The sequence below is a fragment of the Mustela lutreola genome, chromosome 1, assembly GCF_030435805.1.
Source record: "Mustela lutreola isolate mMusLut2 chromosome 1, mMusLut2.pri, whole genome shotgun sequence".
NCBI lineage: Eukaryota > Metazoa > Chordata > Mammalia > Carnivora > Mustelidae > Mustela > Mustela lutreola.
In genome coordinates, this window is record NC_081290.1 from 72,625,026 (window position 1) to 72,651,010 (window position 25,985).

Sequence of the window (25,985 nt, forward strand, 5' to 3'; positions counted from 1 at the left end):
TTATTTTTTTAAGATTTTATTTATTTATTTGTGAGAGAGAGAATGAGAGAGAGAGAGAGAGAGAGAGCATGAGAGAGGGGAGGGTTAGAGGGAGAAGCAGACTCCCTGCTGAGCAGGGAGCCAGATGTGGGACTCTATCTCAGGACTCCAGGATCACGACCTGAGCCCAAGGCAGTCCCTTAACCAACTGAGCCACCCAGATGTCTGAGATTATATTTAAAAATAAAATAAATAAAATGATTTCAGTGCCCTGATGTTTTGAAATGATTTCTTTTTTAAAAAATAAAGTCAATGTGATTCAATATTTTGGGGGAGGAAAACATTATCTGATTTTCAACTGTTTTTTGAGTGACTCACGTGTAGCAGACACTACTGGAGTCTTTGCAAGAATGTAAAATGGTGTAAGATGATGTCCTTGTCCTCAGGAAACTTACATAGGGGGGACACAATAGTGGCATAATAGTAATAGCTAACCTTTTCAGAGTACTTATTCTGTGGTAGGTGTTGTTCTAAATGCTTCTCATTTAATACTTTAAAAAAAATTCATTTATTTGACAGAGAGAGAGAGAGCGCACAAGCCGGGGGAGTGGCAGGCATGAGGGAAAGGAGACTCCCCACTGAGTAGGGAGCCTGATGCGGGGCTCAAACTCAGGACCCTGGGATCATGACCTGAGCCAAAGGCAGACTGACCAACTGAGCCTCCCAGGTGTCCCCTCTCATTTAATCCTTTAAAATCATATGAGGGGGGCGCCTGGGTGGCTCAGTGGGTTAAAAGCATATGAGGGAAGTGAGATAGAAAGACAAGTAATACTCATAAGTAATATTGAGTACTAATACATGCTGAGACGCTGTTCTAAGTGCTTTATCTATATTAGCTCATTTAATTTTCATGTAAGGCCTAAATGGCACATAGTGTTACTTTAGAGATCAATTAATCTAATCCTTACAACAAGCTTATTAACTAGGCCCCTTTATTGTTCCTTTCTGCAGATGTAAATTGGGGTGTAAGAGAAAAAGTCATCATATACCTTGGCCAAGTTCCACGTCTGATAAGTGGTGGAACCAGGAATCAAACTCACTTCGTCTAGTGCCAGAGTCTGCACCTTAACCCCTCTTAAGTACTTTCTCTACTATAAAATCCCATTCTATGTGCATTTAATTTACATGAACTTAACCATCTACACTGAGAGAATGCGAGAAAAATTAAATGGGGAGGCAGTTCCTCCTCACTCTCTCCTCGGTGGGTATGTGCTCTGGAGAGAGTGTGCGAGGGGAAAATGAACAACAGTCCTGGACTGTTCCTGTGATGCTCGGAGGACAGGTATATCGCCAAATTGAGGGGGATTTTAGCTTTGAAGATTTGGTAATACTTATATAGGAGGGTCTCTCCATGAAGGTCAATTCCTTTCCTCTGGGGTGCAACAGTGATGTCTTTCCATGCTGAAGGAGAGTGCAGCTGACCCAGAGAGAACAGTAGGTTGCTCTCTAATTGGGACCTTGTGAGGAATTTCCAGGAATTTTCTGGACTATAACCCTTTTTTCCCTCTTGCTCACTGACTTTGGAGCTCCTGTATACAATGATTATAAACTAAGGCAAAAATAGAGTGTCGTTGGTAAAGTAGGAAACAAAAGATCCCATGAGTCAAGGGAAGGGAGAAATCACATTTAGGGTGGGGGATGAGAAGTTTGTTGGGAAATTAGGGAAAAGTTTATGAAGGAGAGGATATTTGAGATAGACTCTAAGGACACATAGCTCTGATACCCAGAGTAAGAGAGGGAGTTGTATGTGGGAGGGGGATCCTGAGCAAAGGCACGTGGGTGGAAGAGCTCAGGGCATGATGAGTGAGAGCTTCTGTGGCTGTTGCCAAGACTCCACCAAGGAAAATGTTGGAAAGTAAACTTGGTAAGATGGGCAGTGGACCATTTTATAGAGGCCTTTGTAGGGAAGGAAAAGATTTTCCTTTATCCTCCTAGGGCTCCTGGCTGCTGGTCTGAAAAGTAAATGGACAAAGACTGATTAACAGGATTATTATATTATTCAAAAATACATACCATATAATAATATAATATAAATATTATATTAACTATATTTTATCATATTAATTTATATTTTATATTATAAATAGAAATATAAATAAATATATTTATCTGTATTATATTAATCATATTACATTATATTAATATAATAAAATACATTATATGTTATGTAAAATATAATATTATATAATATATATTATTTGTATAGTATGTAGTAACATGTTGAATATAAGTTTTACATGGCCTGGGAATCTTCACACAGAAATGAAGATCCAAAGAAACAGACCTATGTTCTTTTATGCTAGCTTTGATGAAGAGAGGACAGTAATAGAAATATATGATAGGTTAAGGAGTATGAGATACTTGTAATAAACTGGGGAAACTTAGCAAGGCCTGTTTGTCAGGATTTTTCTGGTGTTCCTTTGTCTTCGGATATAAGGATGTTTCTTTCCTCTGTGTATAGATAGGGCGCTTCTCACAGAGGGTTTTATGGGATGGGGATAGGAGGTCAGAGTGACCTTCCTGCTTCTGCCATTTTGTCAAACTGCTTCAGCTTAAAATATTTAACATGCCAAAAAAAAATATTTAATATGCCAACATGCCAAATTTTGGGGTAGTATGTCCTGAACCCCATCACTTCCAATGCCAAGTTGGGGAGTCTGTATTCAGAGATTTTGAGTAGTGATGACATCGTCAGAGCTATGCTTTAAGAAGATTAATCTGGCAGGTATGTATGAAACCAATTAGAATTGGAAACAGCATCAAGTATACTAATTAGAGGGGCACCTGGCTGGCTTAGTTGGTGGAGAATGGGACTCTTGATTTTGGGGTCATGAGTTTGAGTCCCAAGCATGCTAGTTACAGGTCTAATGTAGTAATCTGGGGATAACATAATCATATAACAGAGCCTTGTATGAGACATTTTGATTTGCAAAAAATGGGTGCCAACTTAATATAGCTTAAGCCAAAAAGGGGAGTATTATATAAGGGAACTGAGATGATTCAGAAAAACTTGGGGCAGGTGGGCAGGTGGGCCTCAGGTTAATAAGCTTTAAGTTTAGGACTTCTTACTTAAACTGACTGCTGTGGAGAACCCAGGATGGACCCCACCGATATACTCACAGTGGTTTTATAAAAGTGAGACATTCTAACCACAGTTGGTTCAGATCACTTCTCTCCATTCACTTATTTCTGGAGTCTGTACCGGCCACAACTGGCTATTTTTCCTGTTGGGAGAGGGTTGAAACTGGTGACAGCTGCCTCCACAGTGCCTGAACTTGTAGACTAGTTCAGTATTTTACAACAGTTACATGTTTTTTTTTGTTTGTTTGTTTTTTGAGGTTCATGGTTTAGATGAACTTTTTCTAATCTTTAGTTACAGCATTTAAACACACCTGCTGGGGTGCCTGGGTAGCTCAGTGGATTAAGGGGCTGCCCTCAGCTCAGGTCCTGGGATAGAGCCCCAGGTTGGGGGCGGTCCCCACTCAGCAGGGAGTCTACTTCTCCCTCTGCCCCACCCCATGCTGTTGCTCACCAGCTCTCACTCGCTCTCCCACTCTGCTCTCTCTCAAATAAATAAATTCTTCTTTTAAAAAAGATTTTATTTATTTATTTATTTATTTGACAGAGAGAGAGTGTGAGAGAGGGAACACAAGCAGGGGGAGCGGGAGAGGGAGAAGCAGCCTTCCCAACTGAACAAGTAGCCTGATGTGGGCTGGATCCCAGGACCCTGGGATCATGACCTGAGCTGAAGGCAGATACCTAACCAACTGAGCCACCCTGGCACCCCTCAAATAAATAAAATCTTCAAAAAAAAATTTTTTTTTAATTTAAAATTTTTTAACCCACTGAGCCACCCAGGTGCCCCATAATTTTAAATTTTTTATAAACATATAATATATTTTTATCCCCAGGGGTACAGGTCTGTGAATCTCCAGGTTTACACACTTCACAGCACTCACCAAAGCATATACCCTCCCCAATGTCCATAACCCCACTCCCCTTCTCCCAACCCCCCTCCCCCCAGCAACCCTCAGTTTGTTTTGTGAGATTAAGAGTCACTTATGGTTTGTCTCCCTCCCAATCCCATCTTGTTTCATTTATTCTTCTCCTACTCCCTTAAGCCCCCATGTTGCATCACCACTTCCTCATATCAGGGAGATCATATGATAGTTAAGTCTTTCTCCGCTTGACTTATTTCGCTAAGCATGATACGCTCTAGTTCCATCCACGTTGTCACAAATGGCAAGATTTCATTTCTTTTGATGGCTGCAGAGTATTCCATTGTGTATATATACCACATCTTCTTGATCCATTCATCTGTTGATGGACATCTAGGTTCTTTCCATAGTTTGGCTATTGTGGACATGGCTGCTATAAACATTCGGGTGCATGTGCCCCAAAAAATTTTTTTAAAAAGACAAATTTTAATATTCTAAGCTAGACAAAAATTTAGTTATCTTTATATTCTTTCTATAGAAAATAATATTTGCAAACTCATCACATGGAGAAGCAATGAAAGCCTATGTAGCCAGTGAATGTAATAAAATTACTTTAGAGGCATGTCAGGCAGCTGATTAATAAAAATAGTATCGTATATTTTATTTTTCTGAATTTTATAATATTTGAGATATTGATCAGCTTTTAAAAACCTGCCAGAATGAAAAATCTGTAAGAATGAAATTTAGGAGAACCGATAGAAAAGCTAAAGAGCTTCACAACTAATGAGACAAGAGTAGGGAGTACAAGAAAATGTTAATTGGGAGGCACATACTTAATGGCTCAGTATAGGACTGGAAGTGATCATCAGAGTTAGTGTCACAGGGAAGACTAAATTCTCAGAGTGGTAGTGGGTAAATCTGTTGCCCCTCCCAACATGGAAATTCACTTTTTTAGGCTAATTCTTAGAGGCTTCTAATTATATTTGATTAAGCGAGGCCATATTTCTTTATAATATTTCAAAGCTTGACCATTAGGATATTTTTGGTTTTTTTTTTTTAGAAGATTTTATTTATTTATTTATTTGACAGACAGTGATCACAAGTAGGCAGAGAGGCAGGCAGAGAGAAAAGAGGAAGCAGGCTCCCTGCTGAGCAGAGAGTCCCATGCAGGGCTCAATCCCAGGACCCTGAGATCATGACCTGAGCTGAATGCAGAGGCTTAACCCACTGAGCCATCCAGGAGCTCATTTTTAATATTTTTTTTAAAATTTCATCTCTTCTTGGCTCATCAAGATTTTTCTTATACTACTGTCATACTATTCATTTCAAATTGATGTGAATTTCATAATTTCTAACATTTAAAAAACATGAAGTCCTTTTTTTTCCAAAAGATTATTTATTTAAGTAATCTCTACACTCAACATGGGGCTTGTACTCACAACCCCATGATCAAGAATCAAATGCTCTATTGACTGAGCAAGCCAGGTACCCCAAATGTGAAGTGTTTGTTACCAAGCATACTGAGTGACCTTAGGCCCTGAATTTACCATATTTTGCTTTCTCTTTTTTCTTGTATTTTCTTTTTTATAAGATTTTATTTTTATGTAATCTCTACACCCAACATGAGGGTCAAACTTAAAACTCCAAGATCAAGAATCACATGCTCTACTTGCATTTCAAAGATCTCTTTGAAATATTTTGCTCTAAGAATAGAAACAATGAGTATACCTGGAGTACACAAAAGACACTTTTAACTTACTTTTTCATTCCTTTACCTCATTCATTTATCTCACTCTAAAAATCTGCTACTGGAAAACAGGATCCCAGTTATTTATTTTTGTGGGGTGAGGGTTTCACAAAATCAATCACACGCACCATGGTCCTGGGAACTACTCATTAAGTTTCAAGTTATCTAGACCACTTACAGAAGCACCTGCTGTTGCCATTTTAAAATTTTACAATCAAAAAGAGTCAGTGCTACTCATTTGGCCGGATAACCAGATATGCATCTTACTTCAGTACAAATTTGCCCCTTGCTCTACTCAGTCTTGTCATTTGGAAGTTCAATGTATCTAGTTCCTGCCTAATTCAGCAAATACCATGTTAGTGATTAAGGGGCTCTTTGGATTAATGGTAAATAAAAAATATTAAAGACTGAAATTTCGCTAGAACAATATAAAAATGATTAAGTTTTCCATCATAGAAGTGTTGGAAAAACACAGAAATCGGCTTATAATACATGTAAACCACCTTATAAAAATATACAGGACATCCTGAGGAAAAACTGAAAAGCAAAATAATTTTGAACATATGGATTTGGCTAGCTTTAGACACAATCGTAAAGTAGATAACTGCCTACATTTGAGTTCACAGTTTGCCTAACCAATTTTAGCTCTTTCCTGAGATTTGGCTTGGCTCCTTAATTTCCCACCTCTCTCTCTCTGCCTCACCAGATCCAAGCTTGTCTCCCTCCTTCTACCCTAGGCTTCTTGCCCCGCCCCCCATCTTACTCTGTCCCTCCCTTTCCTGCCCTGCCCCACCTAGTCAGTGAGAGGGAGGCTGTTATTGCTAAACTTCCCGGTTAGGCTCAAGGGGTGTCAGCATTTCCAAAGACCTTCCTCTTTCCCAACTTTCACCTCAGTGACCTCAAAAGGGAGCTTGTGAAAATAAGAAAAGCGGGATTCAAATTCCAACTCTGTCCTGCATTAACAAAAGCAAGTCACTTATTTTTAGGCCTCAGTGTTCTTAACAGTAGAACAATTGGGTCAGAGTAAATACATAATATTCCTGACAGATCTAAAAGACTAAAAACTGGAGACTGTGGACTCCAAACTTGCCCTTTCCATCTGTCAAAGCTTACTTCTTGGGGCACCTCAGTGGCTCAGTTGTTTCAGCGTCTCCTTCAGCTGGGGTAAGAATCTCAGGGTCCTGGGATTGAGCCCCACGTTGGTGGGCTCCCTGCTCCACGGAGATTGCTTCTCCCTTTCCCTCTGCTGCGGCTGCCCCTGCTCATGTGTTCTGTCTCTCTGTCAAATAAATAAATAAATAAGATCTTTTTTAAAAATTAGTTTTCTTTCTCCATCCAGGTAACCAAATAAAAATGCAGACTTAGTAGCTGGGCTCTGAAAATTCTCTTCTAGTAGACAGTAGAAATTCTCTACTTTTAGCTGGTTGAATTGTGAATAAGGCCCTTTCACTTCAAATCACAGATCAGAGGTATTGGTTTATTCATAAGAGAGCACAGGATAGGGAGAAGCTGGCCTGGTCTCTCCTTCAATCCTGGAGAGGACAACACAGAGGAGGAGGAAGCAGAGCAGAATGGCAGGAACGGAAGGAAGGAACGTGGAGTCTGGAGCCAGCCTGCTTGGGGTCTCCTGCCTGGCTCCCCTGCTCACTTGCTGGTGGTCTCGAGAAAGTTGCTTTACTCTTCCGTCACCTCGATGTCATAGTCTGCAAATGATAACAGTATTTCCTGGGTTGTTATGGGGATTAAAATAAAAGGTGAAAAGTAAGTACACATTCAATCAACACTACTAAGATGATGCTAAATTTCAAAAGTATTTTTTGAGTATTTAGGACTCTGATCACATATAATTACAGTTATTATCAATTACTATACCTCTTGAATATTAACTTTAACTGTAGAACTATTACTATTTCCTTCTCTTCTTCACATTATAGGAGTTTCCATTCACTTATATAGATTCACAGTATTTTAAAGATTTATTTATTTGTTATTTATTTATTTATTTTTGAGAGAGAGAGGGAAAGAGAGAGCGGGCACGCAAGAACAGGGGAAGTGCACAGGGAGAGGGAGATATTCTCAAGCAGAATCCTGCTTAGCACAGAGCCCATGGCACGGCTGGATGTTAGGACCCTGAGATCATGACCTGAGTGGAAACCAAGAGCTGGACACCTAACCAACTGAGCCACCCAGATGCCCCTAGATTCATAGTTTGTTAAAACACTCAGCCCATCTTCCTATTTATTCCATTTCTTTTTCCCTGCCTGGTATTCACATTTTAATTACTGTTCTTCTTAATTATAGTGACCCTTTCATCCTCCATATCGATTGGCTTCTTATCTGGACCCTAATCTCTCTCTCTCTTTTTGCTTAGTGGTCGGGGTCATCAGCAGATGTGGGAGGTCTAGTCAGACAGTGAAGCAGACAGGAAGAACAGGAATTAGGAACAGGAAGAGAGGGAATATGTTGGCAATTGGTGGAGGAAGGAGTGTCTGGAGAGAGGAGATGAGGAAGATGGCCAGAAACACTCAACCATCTGCTATGTTAGGCAGAGCAGGACCCAAGCAGAGGTGAGTAGACCTGCAAGGTGGCATCCAAGCCCAGCGAATTCGGGAGAATAGGACATGAGGCCAGTGTCAAAGCTGAAGGAGAGGGCAATAATTTTTGTCCTTGATGTTTGATCATGAACAGTTAAAACACAACTGTACTTTAAGAAGTGCTTGTGGTTAAAAGCATGGGCTCTGGAGAAGGATTGAATATCAAACTCTATTGTTAACTGTGTAACTTTGAATGAGTAGCTTAACCTTTCTTACCTTGGATGTGAACTGTAAGATGGAGATACTCGTAAAAACTCATAAGATTAAGAAAAAATACCTAGTAGTATATTAATAGTGGTCAATATTATTGTTATTATTTCATTATTATTTACTATTATTAAAATAATGCCCCCCACTCTAATTAGTTGGCTAATAGGAAAAAACTGCAGAGAAGAAAGAAAACAAATAGTGGAGAAAACAAAATTTTTGGTTTGCATTTCTAATCTTTAGAGTGATCCAGGAAATAAACGGAAAGGAAGTTTGTTTATTAATTCATTTTAACTTAGTAGCATGGAAGAAACAGAGTTAAATGCCCTTGAAAATTAGTCAGCTCACAAATATGGAAATTTATTTCAGAACTTTCCCCCTGGAATATATTTATCTTTGCATTTTAACTAATTACTATGGCATTTATCTTGGCTTTTAATAGGAAATCTATTTTATTTAGAAACTCTAAAGATTAATATGATCTTAAATCACCAATAAAATTGTCTTCATGTACATTTCATTTGGATTTTTAATTTTTATAATAAAGACAAGGAAGCAAATCTGCTTACAAAAATTGGTTTTATCATTGAAAAATATTAGAAATTCTAACTAGAATAAAATACAATCCATCTTAACACTCAAATTTTTTTAAAAAAGATTTTATTTATTTATTTGACACTCAGAGTTCACAAGTAGACAGAGAGGCAGGCAGAGAGAGAGGAGGAAGCAGGCTCCCCGCTGAGCAGAGAGCACGATGTGGGGCTTGATCCCAGGACCCTGGGATCATGACCTGAGCCAAAGGCAGAGGCTTTAACCCACTGAGCCACTCAGGGCCCCAACACTTCAAATATTTTAACAAAGCAATAAAATGTATGCTAAAAGTAATTTATTTGTTGAGAGAACTAATAAAATGTAAAGCACTCTCTTAAAGAGAAAGCTGCTTTAAAAATATATCAAGAACTCAAAATATGAAATGATTTCAAGTACTTGTTTTACTAGAAAACAGTACAAGGTAAAATTACATGTGTGACTCATGAGGATTTAACTTCCCTTCTACGAAGACTTAACTTCTGTTCTACATTCAAACTTTGTACTTTCTGCTTATTTTATCTGATTGCTTTTGATGGTACAAATTTCATTCTTAGGGATTGTTTCAAATTAACACCCCCACCCAGAGGTTTTGAACATTTTCTGGGGAAAGCCTCTTATAACTTGTTTCATATAAAATGTTTTAGAGGGGCACCTGGGTGGCTCAGTGGGTTAAGCCTCTGCCTTCAGCTCAGGTCATGATCTCAGGGTCCATTGGGCTCTCTGCTCAGTGGGGAGCCTCCTTCTCCCTCTCTCTCTGCCTGCCTCTCTGCCTACTTGTGATTTCTATCTCTGTCAAATAAATAAATAAAATCTTTAAAATAAAATAAAATAAAATGTTTTAGAGATTCTGATGCATATAAGGCAAAATGGTACCTAAAATAGGTGTGAGTCTGGAGCCTGGGTTCCTTTGCAGAAGCAGAGTATGGGAGAGTTATGAATAATCACCCTTGTAGAAGCCCAGAAAGGGGCAGTGGAAGGGATGGATATAGTGGCTTTTAAATAAGGTAGGTTAATACCAGGATATAACTGGACAATAGCACTCAGAGCCATTTACTCTCTTCTTTTTTTAAAAGACTTTATTTATTTGAGAGAGAAAGTGTGAAGAGGGAGAAGCCAACTCCTGGCTGAGGGGGAGGAGGAGGCAGAGGGAGGGAGAAGAGACAGGGAGAAGCCAACTCCCAGGGAGCAGAGAGACTGATGTGGGACTTAATCCAATCTGGGGATCTTGACCCGCCAAAGGCAGACACTTAACTGACTGAGCTACCCAGGTACCCCATAACCACTTACTCCTTAAAGAGAAGCAAAAAGTAGAGATTTTTCTGGCTGTTCTTGTAGAGTCTACATAGTTGCTGGTAACATAGCGATTTGCCTATATGCAATGAGGGACTCCCAACAGGTTTAAGGACCGTCAGTAATTCAGAGTCCACTAAGTGTGAAATGCCCTTGTGGTAGCCAGCTTCCAGTAGCAGAAGTTAGTCTTCTGTGTTCCTCATGTTATCACTCCCATTCCTAAACTGGCCCTAAAAGTTCATTTTCCCATTTAACATTCTGATTCTGAAGTGGGAAAACATCTTCTCTTGGCTAATCCATTATACTAAAGACGGTGAAATTTTAAAAAAGACTTTCTTAGTTGGTAAGAGAGAACAAAGTGTAAATAAACCAAGAAAAGAAGTGCAGAAGCAGGGACGCCTGGGCGGCTCAGTTGGTTAAGCAGCTGCCTTCAACTCAGGTCATGATCCCAGCGTCCTGGGATCGAGTCCCGCATCGGGCTCCTTGCTCCGCGGGGAACCTGCTTCTCCCTCTGACTCTGCCTTCCACTCTATCTGCCTGTGCTCACTCTCGCTCTCTCTCTCTGACAAATAAATAAATAAATAAATCTTTAAAAAAAAAAAAAAAAGAAGTGCAGAAGCAGTCTATCTAATACACATATTATACCATTTTATTTATAGTTAGTCTACATAATTACATGTGTTATGTATATAAATGCACAGAAAAACTTCAGGAAACTGAAATGTTAATTTATCATTCATGGTTACTTGTGGAAAGGTAGAGATGTGGAAAGACTGGTTATGTATGCAGGGTGAGGAGTGGAAAGAGAAGTAGAGAAGGAAAGCCAGAGACTTGACTTTTTAAAAAGTCCATTTTGGGGATGCCTGGGTGGCTCAGTTGGTTGAGAAGCTGCCTTTGGCTCAGGTCATGATCTCAGCGTCCTGGAATCGAGTCCTACATTGGGCTTCTTACTCGGCAGGGAGCCTGCTTCTCCCTCTGCCTCTGCCTGCCATTCTGTCTGCCTGTGCTCTCTCTCTCTGACAAGTAAATAAATAAAATCTTTAAAAAAAGAGTCCATTTTGTATTATTTGAAAATTGATGATGAGACTGCATTAGTGAAGTACTTGTATAATTACAAAATAAACTGTATAATGCAAAAAAAGAAGAGCAACTTAAAAAAAACATTTATTTTATTTTATTTATTTTAAAGATTTTATTTATTTGAGAAAGTGAGAGAGAGAGAGAGAGAGAGCATGGGGGGGTAAGGGGCTGAGGGAGAAGCAGACTCCCCACTGAGAAGGGAACTCAATGTGGGGGTTGATCCCAGGACCCTGGGAGCATGACCTGAGCTGAAGGTAGACACCTCAACCAGGTACCCAAAGATTTATTCATTTGAGAGAGAGAGAGAGAGAGAGAGGATGAGGATGGGGAGGAGCAGAGGGATAGGCAGACTCCCTAAAGAGCACGGAACCCTTCGCTGGATCTCATGAGACCCTGAGATCATGATCTGAACAGAAATCAAGAGTTGGTCACTTAATTGACTGAGCCACCCAGGCACCCCAGAAGCAAGAGCCGTTTAGTTACAACCTGGAGATCCTGAAGTTTATGTTCATTAGCTAGGACCACTGACCACATCATCCCTTTCCTACTGAATCTGAGGTCTTTAGAATGCCATGCTACACTTTCTGGGTTTTTTACTTGGCTTCGACAAAGGCTGTGCCCTTCCAAGACCCACTATGGAAGAGCTGCCCCAGAGACATCAGGCTGCCACCTTTAAGGCCAATGCCAAGGAAACAGATCGTTCCATCTCCTATTCTACCAGTCAGCTATTGGAACACTAGTTTTGGATAGCAAACCACTCCCAAACACAGTGCTTAAAACAACAATTCCTTTTTTTCTGCAGGTCACAGGCTCCAAGCTGGGGATGGTTCTAGACCAGCTTCATGTCTCTCATTCTTGCTTTACCAGCAGACTACTCAGGCATGTTCTTCACATTGTGAAAGGCAGGTGTGGGAGAAAGGCAAGCGGAAACATGAAAAATCACCTAAGGACAGGCTCAGAACTGTTACACTGTTACTTCTGCCCATACTCTTGGCCAAAACCAAGTGGAATAACCTAAGTCCAACATCAGTAGGGTGGAGAAACTTTCTGCATCTAATTAGAAGAACTGCAAAGCCACATTTCAAAGAACATGCATGGAAGGGGCACTGAAGAATTGAGAACAGCATAATTTACCATTGTTAACCACCTGGGACTTTCCAGTTTACTTCCAACTGGCAGCAGGAGAGACACAGTTCTTTTCATGGTAGCTGAAAACAGGAATGATTTGACCCAGGTGGTGAGATCTGTTCCTAACTGCAGGAATCAGGCTTTGTCCTTGCATGCTCCTTAATATGACATGTTATTGTCACCAAGATTCAGTAGTATTATTAATTCATTCCATCTATTGAGCGGACAATGATTCCCCTATTTTGCAGGAAACGTGAGATTAGAAATACTGCCCTAGAACTGTTGCTATGTTTGTAGTATCCTGTTTGTGTATTAAAGATTTGAATTCTTTAGTTCAAAAGAATGTCAAGAGTCGCCATGTTTTAGAACCAAGGGATCCATAAAACTTCATCAGAGTTAAGAGGATCTCTTTGATTAACCCTATTTGCCATCCAGGTTTCCTCTAGGTTTAAAAGTAAAAAATCTCTTAAGGAGTCACCAGAGTTGCTTTTCCAGATAGGAAAAGAAAGAGTACCATTTCCACCCCCGTATCCCCTCCTCCAGTAAATAAAAAGACATTAACAGTTTTCAAAAAGAAAGAAAGAGATCATTAAATTGTTCCGTTCTTCAGGAACACATCAGTGGGGCTGACAGCCCTCTGACATTTAAGCCCTACTCTAAGGTTATTTCCATAGTTCCCACGTTACTTTAAAGAACAGCTACCACTTAAATTCTTCACGTTTTTTTCCTTCTCTCATGACTGATTATGGAGCTGCAAAAAGACTAAGGCTGGAGCCCAGCGATGAACCTGGAGGATACCGCGTCAGGTCTATCACAGTGGGGCTGCAGGAGCCCGAGAGGGACTAGCATTAGTCCCTCCGCGCACCGGGACAGTCATCGCTCTTTGTTAAAGAAACAAATACAAGAAAAGCGGCGGCGGCGAAGTGTGGTGGTGGGGGACTAGATCGAGGCACAACTTTGCGTTTGTATGCATAACTGTGCGCAAGAAAGATCATTCGCGAGGCGCTCCAAACGCCGGACAGTCGAGGGCACCGTGTCATTGGCTTTTGTGCATTGGAAGGCGCGTGAGTGCCCTGCTCAAAGGTTCCCCTTTGTGTGAAAGTGGGGAAGCCAGAAGCGTGCAGCTACTGCTGGGTTTTCATTTTCGAATTCGTTAGGCACTTGGACCGAAAGACTCCCGCACCAGTACACTCCCGCATTCTCGCAACAACAATACTCGGACTTGAGTTACTTATCCGTCGCTAACCGAGCGAAGAGCGACAATGGCTCGGTGCGGGCGCCCGCAGTTCGGGGGGCAGCGCCAAGGGGCCGCCCGCCGCGCTCCGCAGCTGCGCGCTGAGCCCCGCCACCCGACCGTCAGCAAACGCGGGCACCAACCGCCGCGCGGCCCGGCCGTTGGGCGGGTGGTAATTTCTGGGAATGGGGCGGGGTCGCGGGTGTACAAGGCCGGGCGTCTGAGAGCGGGGAGGAGGAGCGGGTGGCGCCGAGGGCGCGAGGCTGGAGGGGCGGTGCGCCACGAGCGTCACCGACCGGGGAGGGGCCGGGGCGGGGCCGGCGGCGCGCTCCGGCCCGCCCGCGCCCCCACCTTTCACGGCTGTAGAGAGGAGACTGGAGGGACCGGGACTAGGAGTTTATCCAACCCTCGGCCCCCACTATCTGTCAGACTGCCCGAGCGCGGAGCTGTCCCTGGAGAAGGGAGGCAGTCCAGAGCTGGGGATGGAGTGACAGCCGGGGCCCGCGGGAGGCTTCGAAGAGTGGCGAGGGTGTGTGCGTGCGGTCCGGGCCAGCTGGGAGAAGGGGGCGGGCGGGCGCTGCAGGTGCACGCGCGGCCCCGCTGCCCCCACGCGCCTGCCCGCGCCTTGGGGCCCCTGCACCAGTCTGGGGTTGGAGCCGAGAGTGGGATGGGGGAGCCCCGAGCAGGGAGCGGGACAAGTGGCCAGAGTCTACCTGAGAAGGCGGGTTTGGGAGAAGTTGGGGGATAAGGGGCGGGCGAGAGTCGAGAGAGCCACTGAGGCAGGTTGGCGGGCCGGTGGGGGCCAGCGGCGGTGAGGCCCCGCGGGGTATAAATAGACGGCCCCGGTTTGACAGACGCTGCGGTGACTGGCGGTGCCGCCCCCCCTCGCCGCGTGGGGAGGGGAGGAGCGCTCCGAGCGGGCGGGGTGGGGGAGGCGGACTCGAGTGTCCTGGTGGCGGAGGCAGGAGGCCGAGGGGGAGGAGCTGAGGTGGGGGGTGGAGGGAGGGGGCCGGGAGCGGGGCGAGGGCGGGGGCCACCATTGCTCCCCGCGCCGGGCTCTGTGTCGCCGCCGTCGCCTCGGCGGTTGGGGATCGGTGGGGCGGCGCGGGCGGGGGGCGCTGCGCGGGGCGGCTCGCCGCTGTTTTGTTTCCTCCTCTCCCAGTGGAGCGGCTCTGGCTGCCGGGGAGGCCCCGGCTCCCTCGGGACGCCCGGCCAACGGCGGCGGCGGTGCTAGTCCGCGGCCCTGCCGGGAGGGAAAGCGACGCCGTGGTCTTCCCTGGCGACGCGGAGAGCAGGTAAGAGCGCGAGCAACCGAGGCTGGTGGGAGGGAGCGCGGAGGGCGCGGTGATAAAGCCTCGCTGTCCCGAGTGCCGCCTCCTCCCTCCGCACCCCCGCCCCGCGCCTGTGTTGTTTGCTCCGGGGTTTGCCGAGGGTTTTCCGGAGGCTGTGGCGGTGACAACGGCTGAGAGCTGGGGAAGGGGGCTGAGTGCCCCCGGGCAACGGTCGGGAAGCGGGACTTGGAGAAAGGGGAAGGCGCGCTGCTCGCCTGCCCGAGGGGAGCGCGGGGCGCGGGGCAGGGCTGAGGGAAGAGGTTACGGACCCCGGCGGGGTGGGGGGGATGGGCTGAGCGCAGCTGGTCTCGCTGTGTTTACATCGCCGCGCGAGTCACCTCTGCCGAGGAGCGGACAGAACTGACCCGCCTTATCCCGCGGGGAGGCCAGGGCGGGGGTCCGGCTCCGGAGGAAGCGCGTCCTGGGAGGGTCTGGTAGGGCGGGAGGCTGCGGCCGGCGCCGGGGCAGGGCAGCGAGGTCGGGGCGGGACCTGGGAGGCTCCGGCCGCGCGGGGTGGCGTGGAGGGCTGGAGACCAGTTTCCTTCCCCGTCGGGCCTTACCGCCGCCTCTTACCTTTCCTTCTCTCCGCGGCTCGCTTGCATGGCAGGTTGTACTCGGTTATTCTTTTATTCTCGCTTTCCACGCCGGCCCCCTGCTGCCACTTCCCCCAGTTCCCCCCGGGTTAGGGAGGCTTGGCTGTGATAGGAATCTGTTTTTTAAACAAAACAAAAACGGGCTCTGTAACGCGCGTCCGGTGACCGCCTTCTGGATCCTCTCTTGGAAAAGCTGTCCCCTTGGGACCGTGCTACTGGATGTTTTGGGGGCGCGGGAAAGGAACGGTGAGGGCTCTGCTAGGGCTGGTGCTGACGGCCGGAGCAGCTTTGCGAGTAGAGTAGCCGAACCCCCACCCCGCCACCCCCCCTCTCCAGCCGGGCGTTTTTATTCCGTGTCGATAAAAGACAGAAAATATTCCATAAGGCCAAGAGTAATCCAGATTGCCCTGTTTCTGGTGTTTCTTATGTGCCAGCATTCTGGGCTCTCTTTCTAGGACCTAGATTCGCTGCAGAACAGCCTTTCTTTAAGTTATTGGTACTAGTTTAAATGAGTGAGGGGGGAGCACTTCATTCGAAAACTGTAAAATTTCCCCCCTTCACGAACATTTACTTCAGTTGTGTATTTAATTTTAATCCGGTGATGATACAACAGTAATCTTGTGTTTGGTAATCAGATTTGCTTTTCTTTTTACCTATGAGTCACTAAAAAGAGGTAAATTAGGCACTTTCTTTAGTGCCATAATCACAGAATAGTGCCCAAATCACGGAACAATGTACACTTCACTAAGGCAGGATTGGATATTTGCGTTTTGGAGTTTCTTTTTCTTTAAAAAGTAAAAATGACTTTATATAAGCCTAGAAATTATTGAATTACGTTTGAAGGATTCAGGAATGATTAACGTTAATAGGTAGGGCCATACAGTTTATGCAGTGCGTTTATATGAATATCATTGAGCTATCTCCTCGCAAACACATGAAGTAGAAAATAGAAATACTTCCGGCATTTGAAATTTGAATATTTAATGTCAACCTGTTTTTTAAGGTTAGTGATTTAATTACTTTGATTAATCATTGCTTCTAGTTTCTGATACATACACACACACACACACACACACACACTTACAAACTTATGAGAGTATGATTGGAAGATATTTATAACTTCGAGATTTTTGCATCCTAAATAATAGGTTGGTAACTTGGGATGTGGCAGGCCTACCATTATTGATGGATGGCTTTGTACTCCCATGGTTTTTTTGTTTTTGTTTTTGGGTAACAGTTTTATTGAGATATAATTCATACACCATTCAATTCACCAATTTAAAGTGTACAACTTAGTGGTTTTTAATATATTCAGAGTTGTGCAACTATCATCGTAATTAATTTTAGGACACTTTCATCATTCCAAAAAGTAATCCTATAGTGGTTACTCTCGTTTTTCCCTCAAGATCCCCCGGCTCTAGGCAACCACTGATTTTTCTGTCTCTATAGATTTATCCATTCTGGACATTTTTTATGAGTACAGTCATACAGGGGTGCCTGGATGGCTCAGTCGGTTGAGCATCCAACTCTTGATTTTGGCTCAGATCATGATCTTAGGGTCCTGAAATTGAGCTGGGGGTGGTGCCTGCTTAAGATTCTCTTCCCCCACCCTCCTTCCTTGAGCAGGCAATTGTTCTCACTTAAAAAAAAAAAAGTAGAACCCTACAATATGTGATTTTTCACAACTGGTTTCTTTTACTTAGCTTAATGTTTTCAGAGTTCATTCATGTTGTAGCCTATGTCATTATTTTTATTGCTAAGTAATATTCTGTTGTATGGTTATATACGTTATTTGTGAATTTGTGGATATTTGAGTTTCCACTTTCTAGTTATTATGAACAATGCTACTGTGAACATTTTTGTACACTATTTGTAGTTGTGTTTTCATTTCTCTTGGGTATGTACACAGCACATAAAATTAATATGCATAAATATTGCATTTCTGTACGCTAATAATAGACTATCAGAAAGAGATGTTAAGAGAACAATCCCACTCAAAATTGCATCAAAGTGAATAGAATACTGAGGAATAAATGTAACCAAGGAGTTAAAAGACCTTACTCTGAAAACTATAAAACAGGGATGAAAGAAATTGAAGATGATACAAATAAATGGAAAGATAAACCATACTCATGGATTAGAAAAGTTAATATTGTTAAAATGTTCATATTGTCTGAAGCAATCTACAGATTCATTGCAATCCCTATTAAAATTCTAATGGCATTTTTCACAGAACTAGAACAAATAATCCTTAAATTTGTATAGAGTTTTATTTGTATCCAAAGACCCTGTATAGCCAAACCAATCTTGAGAAAGAAGAAGGAAGCTGAAGATACCAAGCTTCCTGATTTCAATCTATATTGCAAAGCTATAGTGGTTGTCAAAGCAGTATGGTACTTGCTCAAAAACAGGCACAGATCAATAGAACAGAATAGAGTCCAGAAATAAACCCATTCTTATAAGGTCAGTTAATGTTTGACAGAGGAGGCAAGAAGTTACAACAGGGGGTGCGCCTGGGTGGCTCAGTGGTTAAGCCGCTGCCTTCGGCTCAGGTCATGATCTCAGGGTCCTGGGATCGAGTCCCGCATCGGGCTCTCTGCTCAGCAGGGAGCCTGCTTCCTCCTCTCTCTCTCTCTCTGCCTGCCTCTCTGCCTACTTGTGATTTCTCTCTGTCAAATAAATAAATAAAATCTTTTTTAAAAAAAAAAGTTACAACAGGGAAAAGACAGTCTCTTTATTAAATGGTGCTGGGAAAACTGGACAGCTACATGGCAAAAGAATAGAACTGGACCAATTTCTTGGGTTTATTTATTTATTTATCTTAAAAGTAATCTCTGTGCCCAACCTAGCGCCTGAATTCTTGACCCTGAGATCAAGAGCCAAATACTCCACCGACTGAGCCAGCAGGTGCTTCTGGACCACTTTCTTACACCATATAGGAAAATAAACTCAAAATGGATTAAAGACTGAAATGAAAACCAGAAACCATCAAAGTTCTAGAAGCAAACATAGGCAGTAAGCTTTTGGACATTTATCTGAACAATACGTTTCTGGATCTGTCTTCTCAGGCAAGGACAGCAAAACAAAAATAAGTAGAACTACATCAAACTAGAAAGCTTTTTGCTCAGTGAAGGAGACCATAAGCAAAATGAAAAGGGGACCTGCTGAATGGGAGAAGATATTTGTAAATGATGTAACTGATAAGGGGGGGTGTCAATAATCCAAAATATATAAAGAATTTACAACTCAATATATTAAGCAAAATCCAATTAAAAGATAGGCAGAGGACTCCAATAGACCTTTCCCCAAAAAGACAGATGCCAACAGACACATGAAAAGATGCTCAACATCATTACTAATCAAGGAAATGCTGGTCAAAACCATAATGAGATATCACTTCACACCTCTTAGAATGGCTATTATCAGAAAGAGAAGAAATTACAAGTGTTGGCAAGGATATGGAGAAATGAAACTCTTGTGCACTGTTGGTGGGAATGCAAAATAGGGCAGGTACTATGGAAACAGTATGGAGCTTCTGCAAACTAAAAATAGAACTATAATCCAGCAAACCCACTTCTGGCTGTTTATCTGAAGATGAAAACACTAATTTTAAAAGATAATGCGCCTCTGTGTTCATTACATCATAACTTAGTATAGGCAAGATATGGAAGTAACCTGAGTGTCCCATCAATAATACATGAATGGATAAAGATGTGAGATTGAGATATCATTAAAAACCAGATTTATTTGTTTCCTTGTTTGTTTATCTTTAAAAGCATTTACAAACTTTAATTCAGCAAAGGAAGCTCTGTGCTGGTGGCCTAGCTGGCTAGGGGGAAAGCCCAGGATCTCCTCAGACTGACAGGTCCTGCTCCTGGGCAGGGGCAGAGCTTATCTGCATAAAGTTGTTGAACTCTACACAACTGGGCCAACAGAAGGCCAAGAGGCCAGCTCCAGGTACTCTAGCTTGGGATGGAGAGGCAGAGCTCCTCTTCAACATGGGGGTAGATAGCAGAGACTCAGTGAGTTGCACAATACCTGACTCCCACAGACTGACAGCAGGACTGGTTTAAGCTTATAAGTCATTTTTAGAACATTTCTGTGCCCTCCAAAAACTATCTCTCATCTGTTTGCAGTTAACCCTTACCCCACCCGCTTCAAGCCAGTCCCAGGCAACTAATTTGTGTTTTGTCTGTATGGATTTGCCTTTTCTGAATAATTTATAGCAATGGAACCATACAATATATAGTCTTAGCTTTTATTTATTTACTTATCTGAGAGAGAGAGAGTGTGTATGCAAGTGGGGTGAAGGACGGAGAGAGAGAGATCGAGAATCTCAAGCCTATTCCGTGCTGAGCATGGAGCCCCCTAAGGGGCTCAATCTCATGATCCTGAGATTATGACATGAGCTGAAATCAAGAGTTGGTTGCTTAACCAACTAAGCCACACCGGTGCCCTTGTGTTTTGCTTTTTAAAATTTTTATTCACTTCTAAATATTTTATTTTATTTATTTTTTCAAAAGATTTTATTTATTTATTTGACAGAGAGAAATTACAAGTACACTGAGAGGCAGGCAGAGAGAGAGAGAGAAGGAAGCAGGCTCCCTGCTGAGCAGAGAGCCCGATGCGGGACTCGATCCCAGGACCCTGAGATCATGACCTGAGCCGAAGGCAGCGGCTTAACCCACTGAGCCACCCAGGCGCCCCACTTCTAAATATTTTAAAATTTCCTTTTTGATGTCTTCTTTGACTGTGGGTTATTTAGAAATGTACAACATAATAAAAAAATAATAATAATGATAATCCCCAATTATTTGGGGATTCCCTACATTTCATTGTTGTTGATTTTTTAATTTAATTCCCCTGTAGTAGGAGAACATAGTTTGTATGATTTTCTCATTTTAAATTTATTGAGACAATTTTATGGCGTAGTATGTAATCTTTTCTGAAGAATGTTCCTTGTGGACTAGATAAGAATATGTATATCCTAGATAAGAATATGCTGTTGTTGGGTGGAATGTTTTGTAGGTGTCATGTCAAGTTGAGTGATAGTTTACAGGCCTTCTATGATTTTCTGTTTAGCCATACTATTAATTATTGAGAGACAGATTAAAATCCCTATTATTATTGGAATGTCTATTTTTCCTTTTAGTTCTGTCAGGTTTTGCTTCATGCTTTGGGGGCATTGTTAGTTATACTTTACATACATAATTGTTTTACTGATAGCTGACCTTTATCATTAGAAAGATTCCTTTTTGTCTCTAGTTATATTTTGTCTGGTGTTGGTATAGTCACTCCAGCTCTCTTATGCTTATTGTTTGTATTGCAAATATTTTTCCATCTTTCTATTTTCTTTTTTATTTTTTAAAGATTTTATTTATTTGACAGAGGCAGACACAGTGAGAAAGGGAACACAAGCAGGGGGAGTGGGAGAGGGAGAAGCAGGCTTCCAGAGGAGCAGGGAGCCCTATGGGGGGGCTTGATCCCAGGACCCCAGGGATCATGACCTGAGCCAAAGGCAGATGCTTAACAACTGAGCCACCCAGGCACATTCCATGTTTCTACTTTCAGTCTATTTGTTTTTTGAGACTACAATGTGTCTTATATTTGCTTTGCTTTTTTAAAAAATGGGACCATTTCTGCTTTTTGTTTGGAGGGTTTAATCTGTTTACATTTAATGTAATCACTGATTTATATCTGCAATGATATATCTAATTTTTTTTTTTATTTGAGAGAGAGAGCACACATGAGAGAGGGGCAGAGGGAGAGGGAGAAGCAGACTCCTTGCTGAGTGGGGAGCATGGTGGGGGACTCAATGCCAGGATCCCAGCCCCAGCATCATGATTCAAGCAGAATGCATACACTCAACCAACTGAGCTACCCAGGTGCCCTGTCTCATTTCTTTTTTATTTCTTTGCTTGTCCTCTGGAGTTAATAGATATTTTCCAAAGTATCATTTGAATTCCTTTGTTAGTGTTTTAACTAGATCTTTTGTATTATTTTCTTAGGTTGCTCTAGGGATTAAAATATATGTCTTTGTCACAGTTTACTTCAGATTGACTAATTATGGTAAAATGTAGAAACTTCCGTCCATTTCCTTCCCATCATATCTGTTAGTATTGTCATACATATTAAGTTTTCATGTGTTAGTAGCCTGACAGCACTGTTCTGTATTTTTTATGCAATTGTATGTCTTTTAAAACAACTAAGAGAAGAAAAAAAATATTTTCAAAGATTTTATTTATTTGACAGAGAGAGAGAGAGAGAGCACATGCACAAGCAAGGGGAGCAGCAGGCAGAGGGAGAGGAAGAAACAGATTCTCCACTGAGCAAGGAACCCTATGTGGGACTTGATCTCAGGCTCCCAGGCTCATGACACTTAACGGACTGAGCTACCCAGGCGCCCTGAGAAGAAAAAAATATTAAGCAGTCTTTTATATTTATACATATGTTTACCTTTTATGTTGCTCTTTATTTCCTTTTGTGCATTTGAGTTATGGGCTGGTAATTTTCTTTCAGTCTGATGGACTTCCTTTAGGATTTCTTGTAAGGCAGTGCTGTTATTAATGAATTATTTCAATCTTTGTTTTTTGGATTGTTTTTATTTTGCCTTTAATTTTGAAGAATAGTTTTTGCTAGATATGGATTCTTTGTTACAAATTTTCTTTCTTTCAGTGTCTTGACCATGTTGTCTCCGCTTTCTGGCCTCCATTGTTTCTGATGAGTTGTTTTTCTCTTTCTAGTTTTAAGAATTTCTTTGTCTTTGTCTTTCAATAATGATATGTCTGGGTGTGGATCTCTTTGTGTTTATCCTACTTTGGATTCATTAAACTTGAATCTATAGATTAATATTTTTCAACAGTTAGGCAAGTTTTGATCATAATTTCTTCAAATATTTTTTCTGTTCTTTTCTCCCTCTTCCTTCTGGAACTCGCATTACATGTTTGTTGGGTGCTTGGTGGTATCCCATAAGTCTCTGAGGCTCTCTTCATTTTTTAAAATTATTTTTTTCTGTTCTTCAGAATTGGTAATTTCTGTTGATGTGTCTGCAAGTTCACTGACTCTTCCATCATCTCAAATCTGCTATTGAGCTCTGCTAGTGAATTCTTAAGTTAGCCAATTATTGTGCTTTTCAACCTTTCAACTTGAATTACATTTTTCATCTCCAGAATTTCCATTTTTTCTTCTTTTTTAATATAATATTTATATCTTTATTAAAATTGTCTATTTTTTTAGTTATACTGTCCTTTAGTTCTTTAAAGATGATTTCTTTAATTTCAGATAAAATTACATTTTAGGTAGAAGATATTTAAACTATGTGTTAAATTCTGAAATGATGCTTGTTGTATTTATAAATTATGTTCAATAATTTTCATCTGCATTTCATAATATACATGAATGTGTATTACTCATAAATGGCAAATTTCATCTGATAGTTTTAATTTAAACATAATTAACAATTTACTTATAATTACTAATGTTTACTGATATGTAGGATCAGTATACAATTTGAAAGATATACCATTAATTCTCAAACTTGGGGTCTTATACAGTATAACATCTACTCGCTTATCCATATTTCTTGGAGTAAACCAATTCTTTCATTGTAAGTGTTAATGGGTAGAAAAAAAAAATGGAAGAAGCCTAAGAGAGCAAATATGTGTGAGAATCGTTACAAAATATAAAAATCTTCATCTCAGCCTGTACATTTAATTGTATAGTATTAATTTATTTTAGCTCCTTGAGAGATTGTAGTAAATAAGATAAATGCAGTACTTGTTCTTATGGAATTTATACTCTGGTGAAGGAGACATATATTAAACATAAATGAGTAAGATAATTCTCATGATAATTATAATGAAGAAAAAAAATAGGGTAATGTGATGTCAAATAGAGACTGATTGGGGAGCTACATGGCAATGGAATATAATTGGAACTGGGGAGCCATGATAGAAATGCTTCTCTGAGGGGGTGGTACTTGAGGAAGTAATTGTAGGTGGGGAGGATTCAGTCTGTGGATGACCTGGAAGAGCATGTAGCCTAGAGAATAGAAAGTACAGAATAAGCTTGTTGTAAATGTACGATTTACAAAAATTGGAAAATACTGTAGTGACCTTCATTCTTGACTAAAGAGTTAATTTACAGCTCAGTTTGTAGTTTATTCTCTCACAGTTTTTGAATGTGAGTAAATATATGTAGGATTTTCTGTAAATGATTTTAGCTTTATAAAGAACAGCAGGGAAAATAACTTCCCTGATGTTTCTTCCTTGAAATTTAGCTACCTAAAAATAAAATAAAATACCAATACCTAGGAAACTTTAAATTTGTAGTATGGTTATAGCAATGGTAGAGATTCTTATGATAACAATTTTAACCAATTCATGTTAGTATTTCATGTTATCATGTTAGTTTTTCAACTGTTCATAATTACGGGCTAAAAGGTACAGATAACATGATGTAGTTAGTTGTGTGATGACTGACTTTCTAAATATAACTTCTTACTCCTCTATTTCACTAGCAAAAGCAGTCAGTTATTATTTTTTTAAAAGATTTTATTTTTTTACTTGAGAGACAGAGAGAACCCAGGAGAATCCAGGAGCTAGGGAGGGACAGAGAGACAGGCAGACTCTCACCTGAGCAGGGCTTCATCCCAGTACCCTGAGATTGATGACCTGAGCCAAAGTAAGACGCTTAACCTTCTGACGCACCCAGGCACCAGTCAGTTATTTTTGTTTGGCTAACTAATATTAACATAAAATAATAATTAGACATTCAAATTACTTCAGATTAGACAGTGTGGAATATAGTCCACTAAAGCTTTATGTGAATAAAATTTTTGCAGTAAAGTACGTTTTCTTTTTTAAAGATTTTATTTTTACTTATTTGACACAGAGTGAGATCACAAGTAGGCAGAGAGGCAGGCAGAGAGAAAGGAGGAAGCAGGCTCCCTGCTGAGCAAAGAGCCCAATGCGGGGCTTGATCCCAGAACCTTGAGATCATGAACCAAGCCGAAAACAGAGGCTTCAACTCACTGAGCCACCCAGGTGCCCCTGTAAAGTACCTTTTCAAAGTACCTCTATTGTTTATTTTAAAAAAGTAAGCTATGGTTTCTATAAAGTGAGTAGTAACCTCCAATATTTCCCTTTATAATGTAGCGTATTTTTTTAAAAAATATTTAAAATGTACTTTCCTGGGGTGCCTTGGGGGCTTAGTCAGTTGGACGTCTGCCTTCAGCTCAGGTCATAGTCCCCGAGTCCCTGGATCGAGCCCCGCATCAGGATCCCTGCTCAGAGGAGAGTCTGCTTCTCTCTCTGTCCCTCACTCTGGTCTAGTCTGCTTCTGCTTCTGCTCCTTACCCCGCTTGTGCTCTCTCTCAAATAAATAAAGAACAAAAAAAAAAATTTAAATGTATTTTTCTAGGGGCACTTGGGTGGCTCAGTTAGTTAAGTGGCTGCCTTTAGGTCAGGTCTTGATTCTGGGGTCCTGAGATTGAGCCCTGTGTTGGGCTCCCTGCTCGGCAGGGAGTCTGCTTCATCCACTCCTTCTGCTCCCGCTCGCCTCGTGTGCTCTCCCTCTCTCACACATAAATAAATAAAAATAAGTAAAATTAAATGTACTTTTCTATAATATTTAATATATGCTTTTAAAATTATGTGTTAATTTAAAAAGATAAGAGTTTTTTAGTATTTAAGTATATTGAAGATATATTTCAAATAAACTAGCTATATCAAATCAACTCATATCATAATTTGGAAGGTATTTTTAAATTACTCTCTGTGTTGGGGTGCCTGGGTGGCTCAGTGGGTTAAGCCTCTGCCTTGGGCCCGGGTCATGATCTGAGGGTCCTGGGATCAAGCTCCGCATTGGGCTCTCTGCTTGGCAAGAGAGCCTGCTTCTCCCTCTCTATCTGCCTGCCTCTCTGCCTACTTGTGATCTCTCTCTGTCAAATAAATAAATAAAATCTTAAAAAAAAATAAATTACTCTCTGCGTTAATAATTTACAGTGTGTATCTAATATATTTCTTTGCCCTTTTATTCACTAACCATTTAATCCGACTGTATTCAGTATTGTAGATATAGTTGTTAAAAGGTACTTATTTTTCCCCAAAATGACTTAAAGTGGCTTAACAAAGACACATATGTATATATATTAGTGATAGTAGAATAGAAGAAGGAAGTAAGAAAAAGAAAACTTGAGTTAGGAGTTAAAATT

At 41.5% G+C, this 25,985-nt stretch overlaps 1 protein-coding gene and 1 long non-coding RNA gene across 8 annotated transcripts in view; both read left to right on the forward strand.

Moving 5' to 3' along the window:
- The first annotated feature begins 8,109 nt into the window (after positions 1-8,109).
- LOC131827680 (uncharacterized) lies at positions 8,110-12,946 on the forward strand. The gene is made up of 2 exons (XR_009352121.1): positions 8,110-8,291; positions 12,289-12,946. It is a non-coding gene; the product is annotated as an uncharacterized LOC131827680 (long non-coding RNA).
- Positions 12,947-14,222: 1,276 nt separating this feature from the next.
- Positions 14,223-25,985, forward strand: part of ELF2 (E74 like ETS transcription factor 2) — a 101,375-nt gene continuing 89,612 nt past the window's right edge. For 4 of the 7 annotated variants that reach the window (XM_059168527.1, XM_059168552.1, XM_059168549.1 and 1 more), the window contains exon 1: positions 15,004-15,143. The gene's annotated coding sequence lies outside the window, so the exon portion shown is untranslated. Of the gene's footprint in view, positions 14,378-15,003; positions 15,144-21,638; positions 21,658-25,985 lie in introns of those variants that run through there. The other 3 variants (XM_059168538.1, XM_059168575.1, XM_059168544.1) reach the window with 3 other exon arrangements.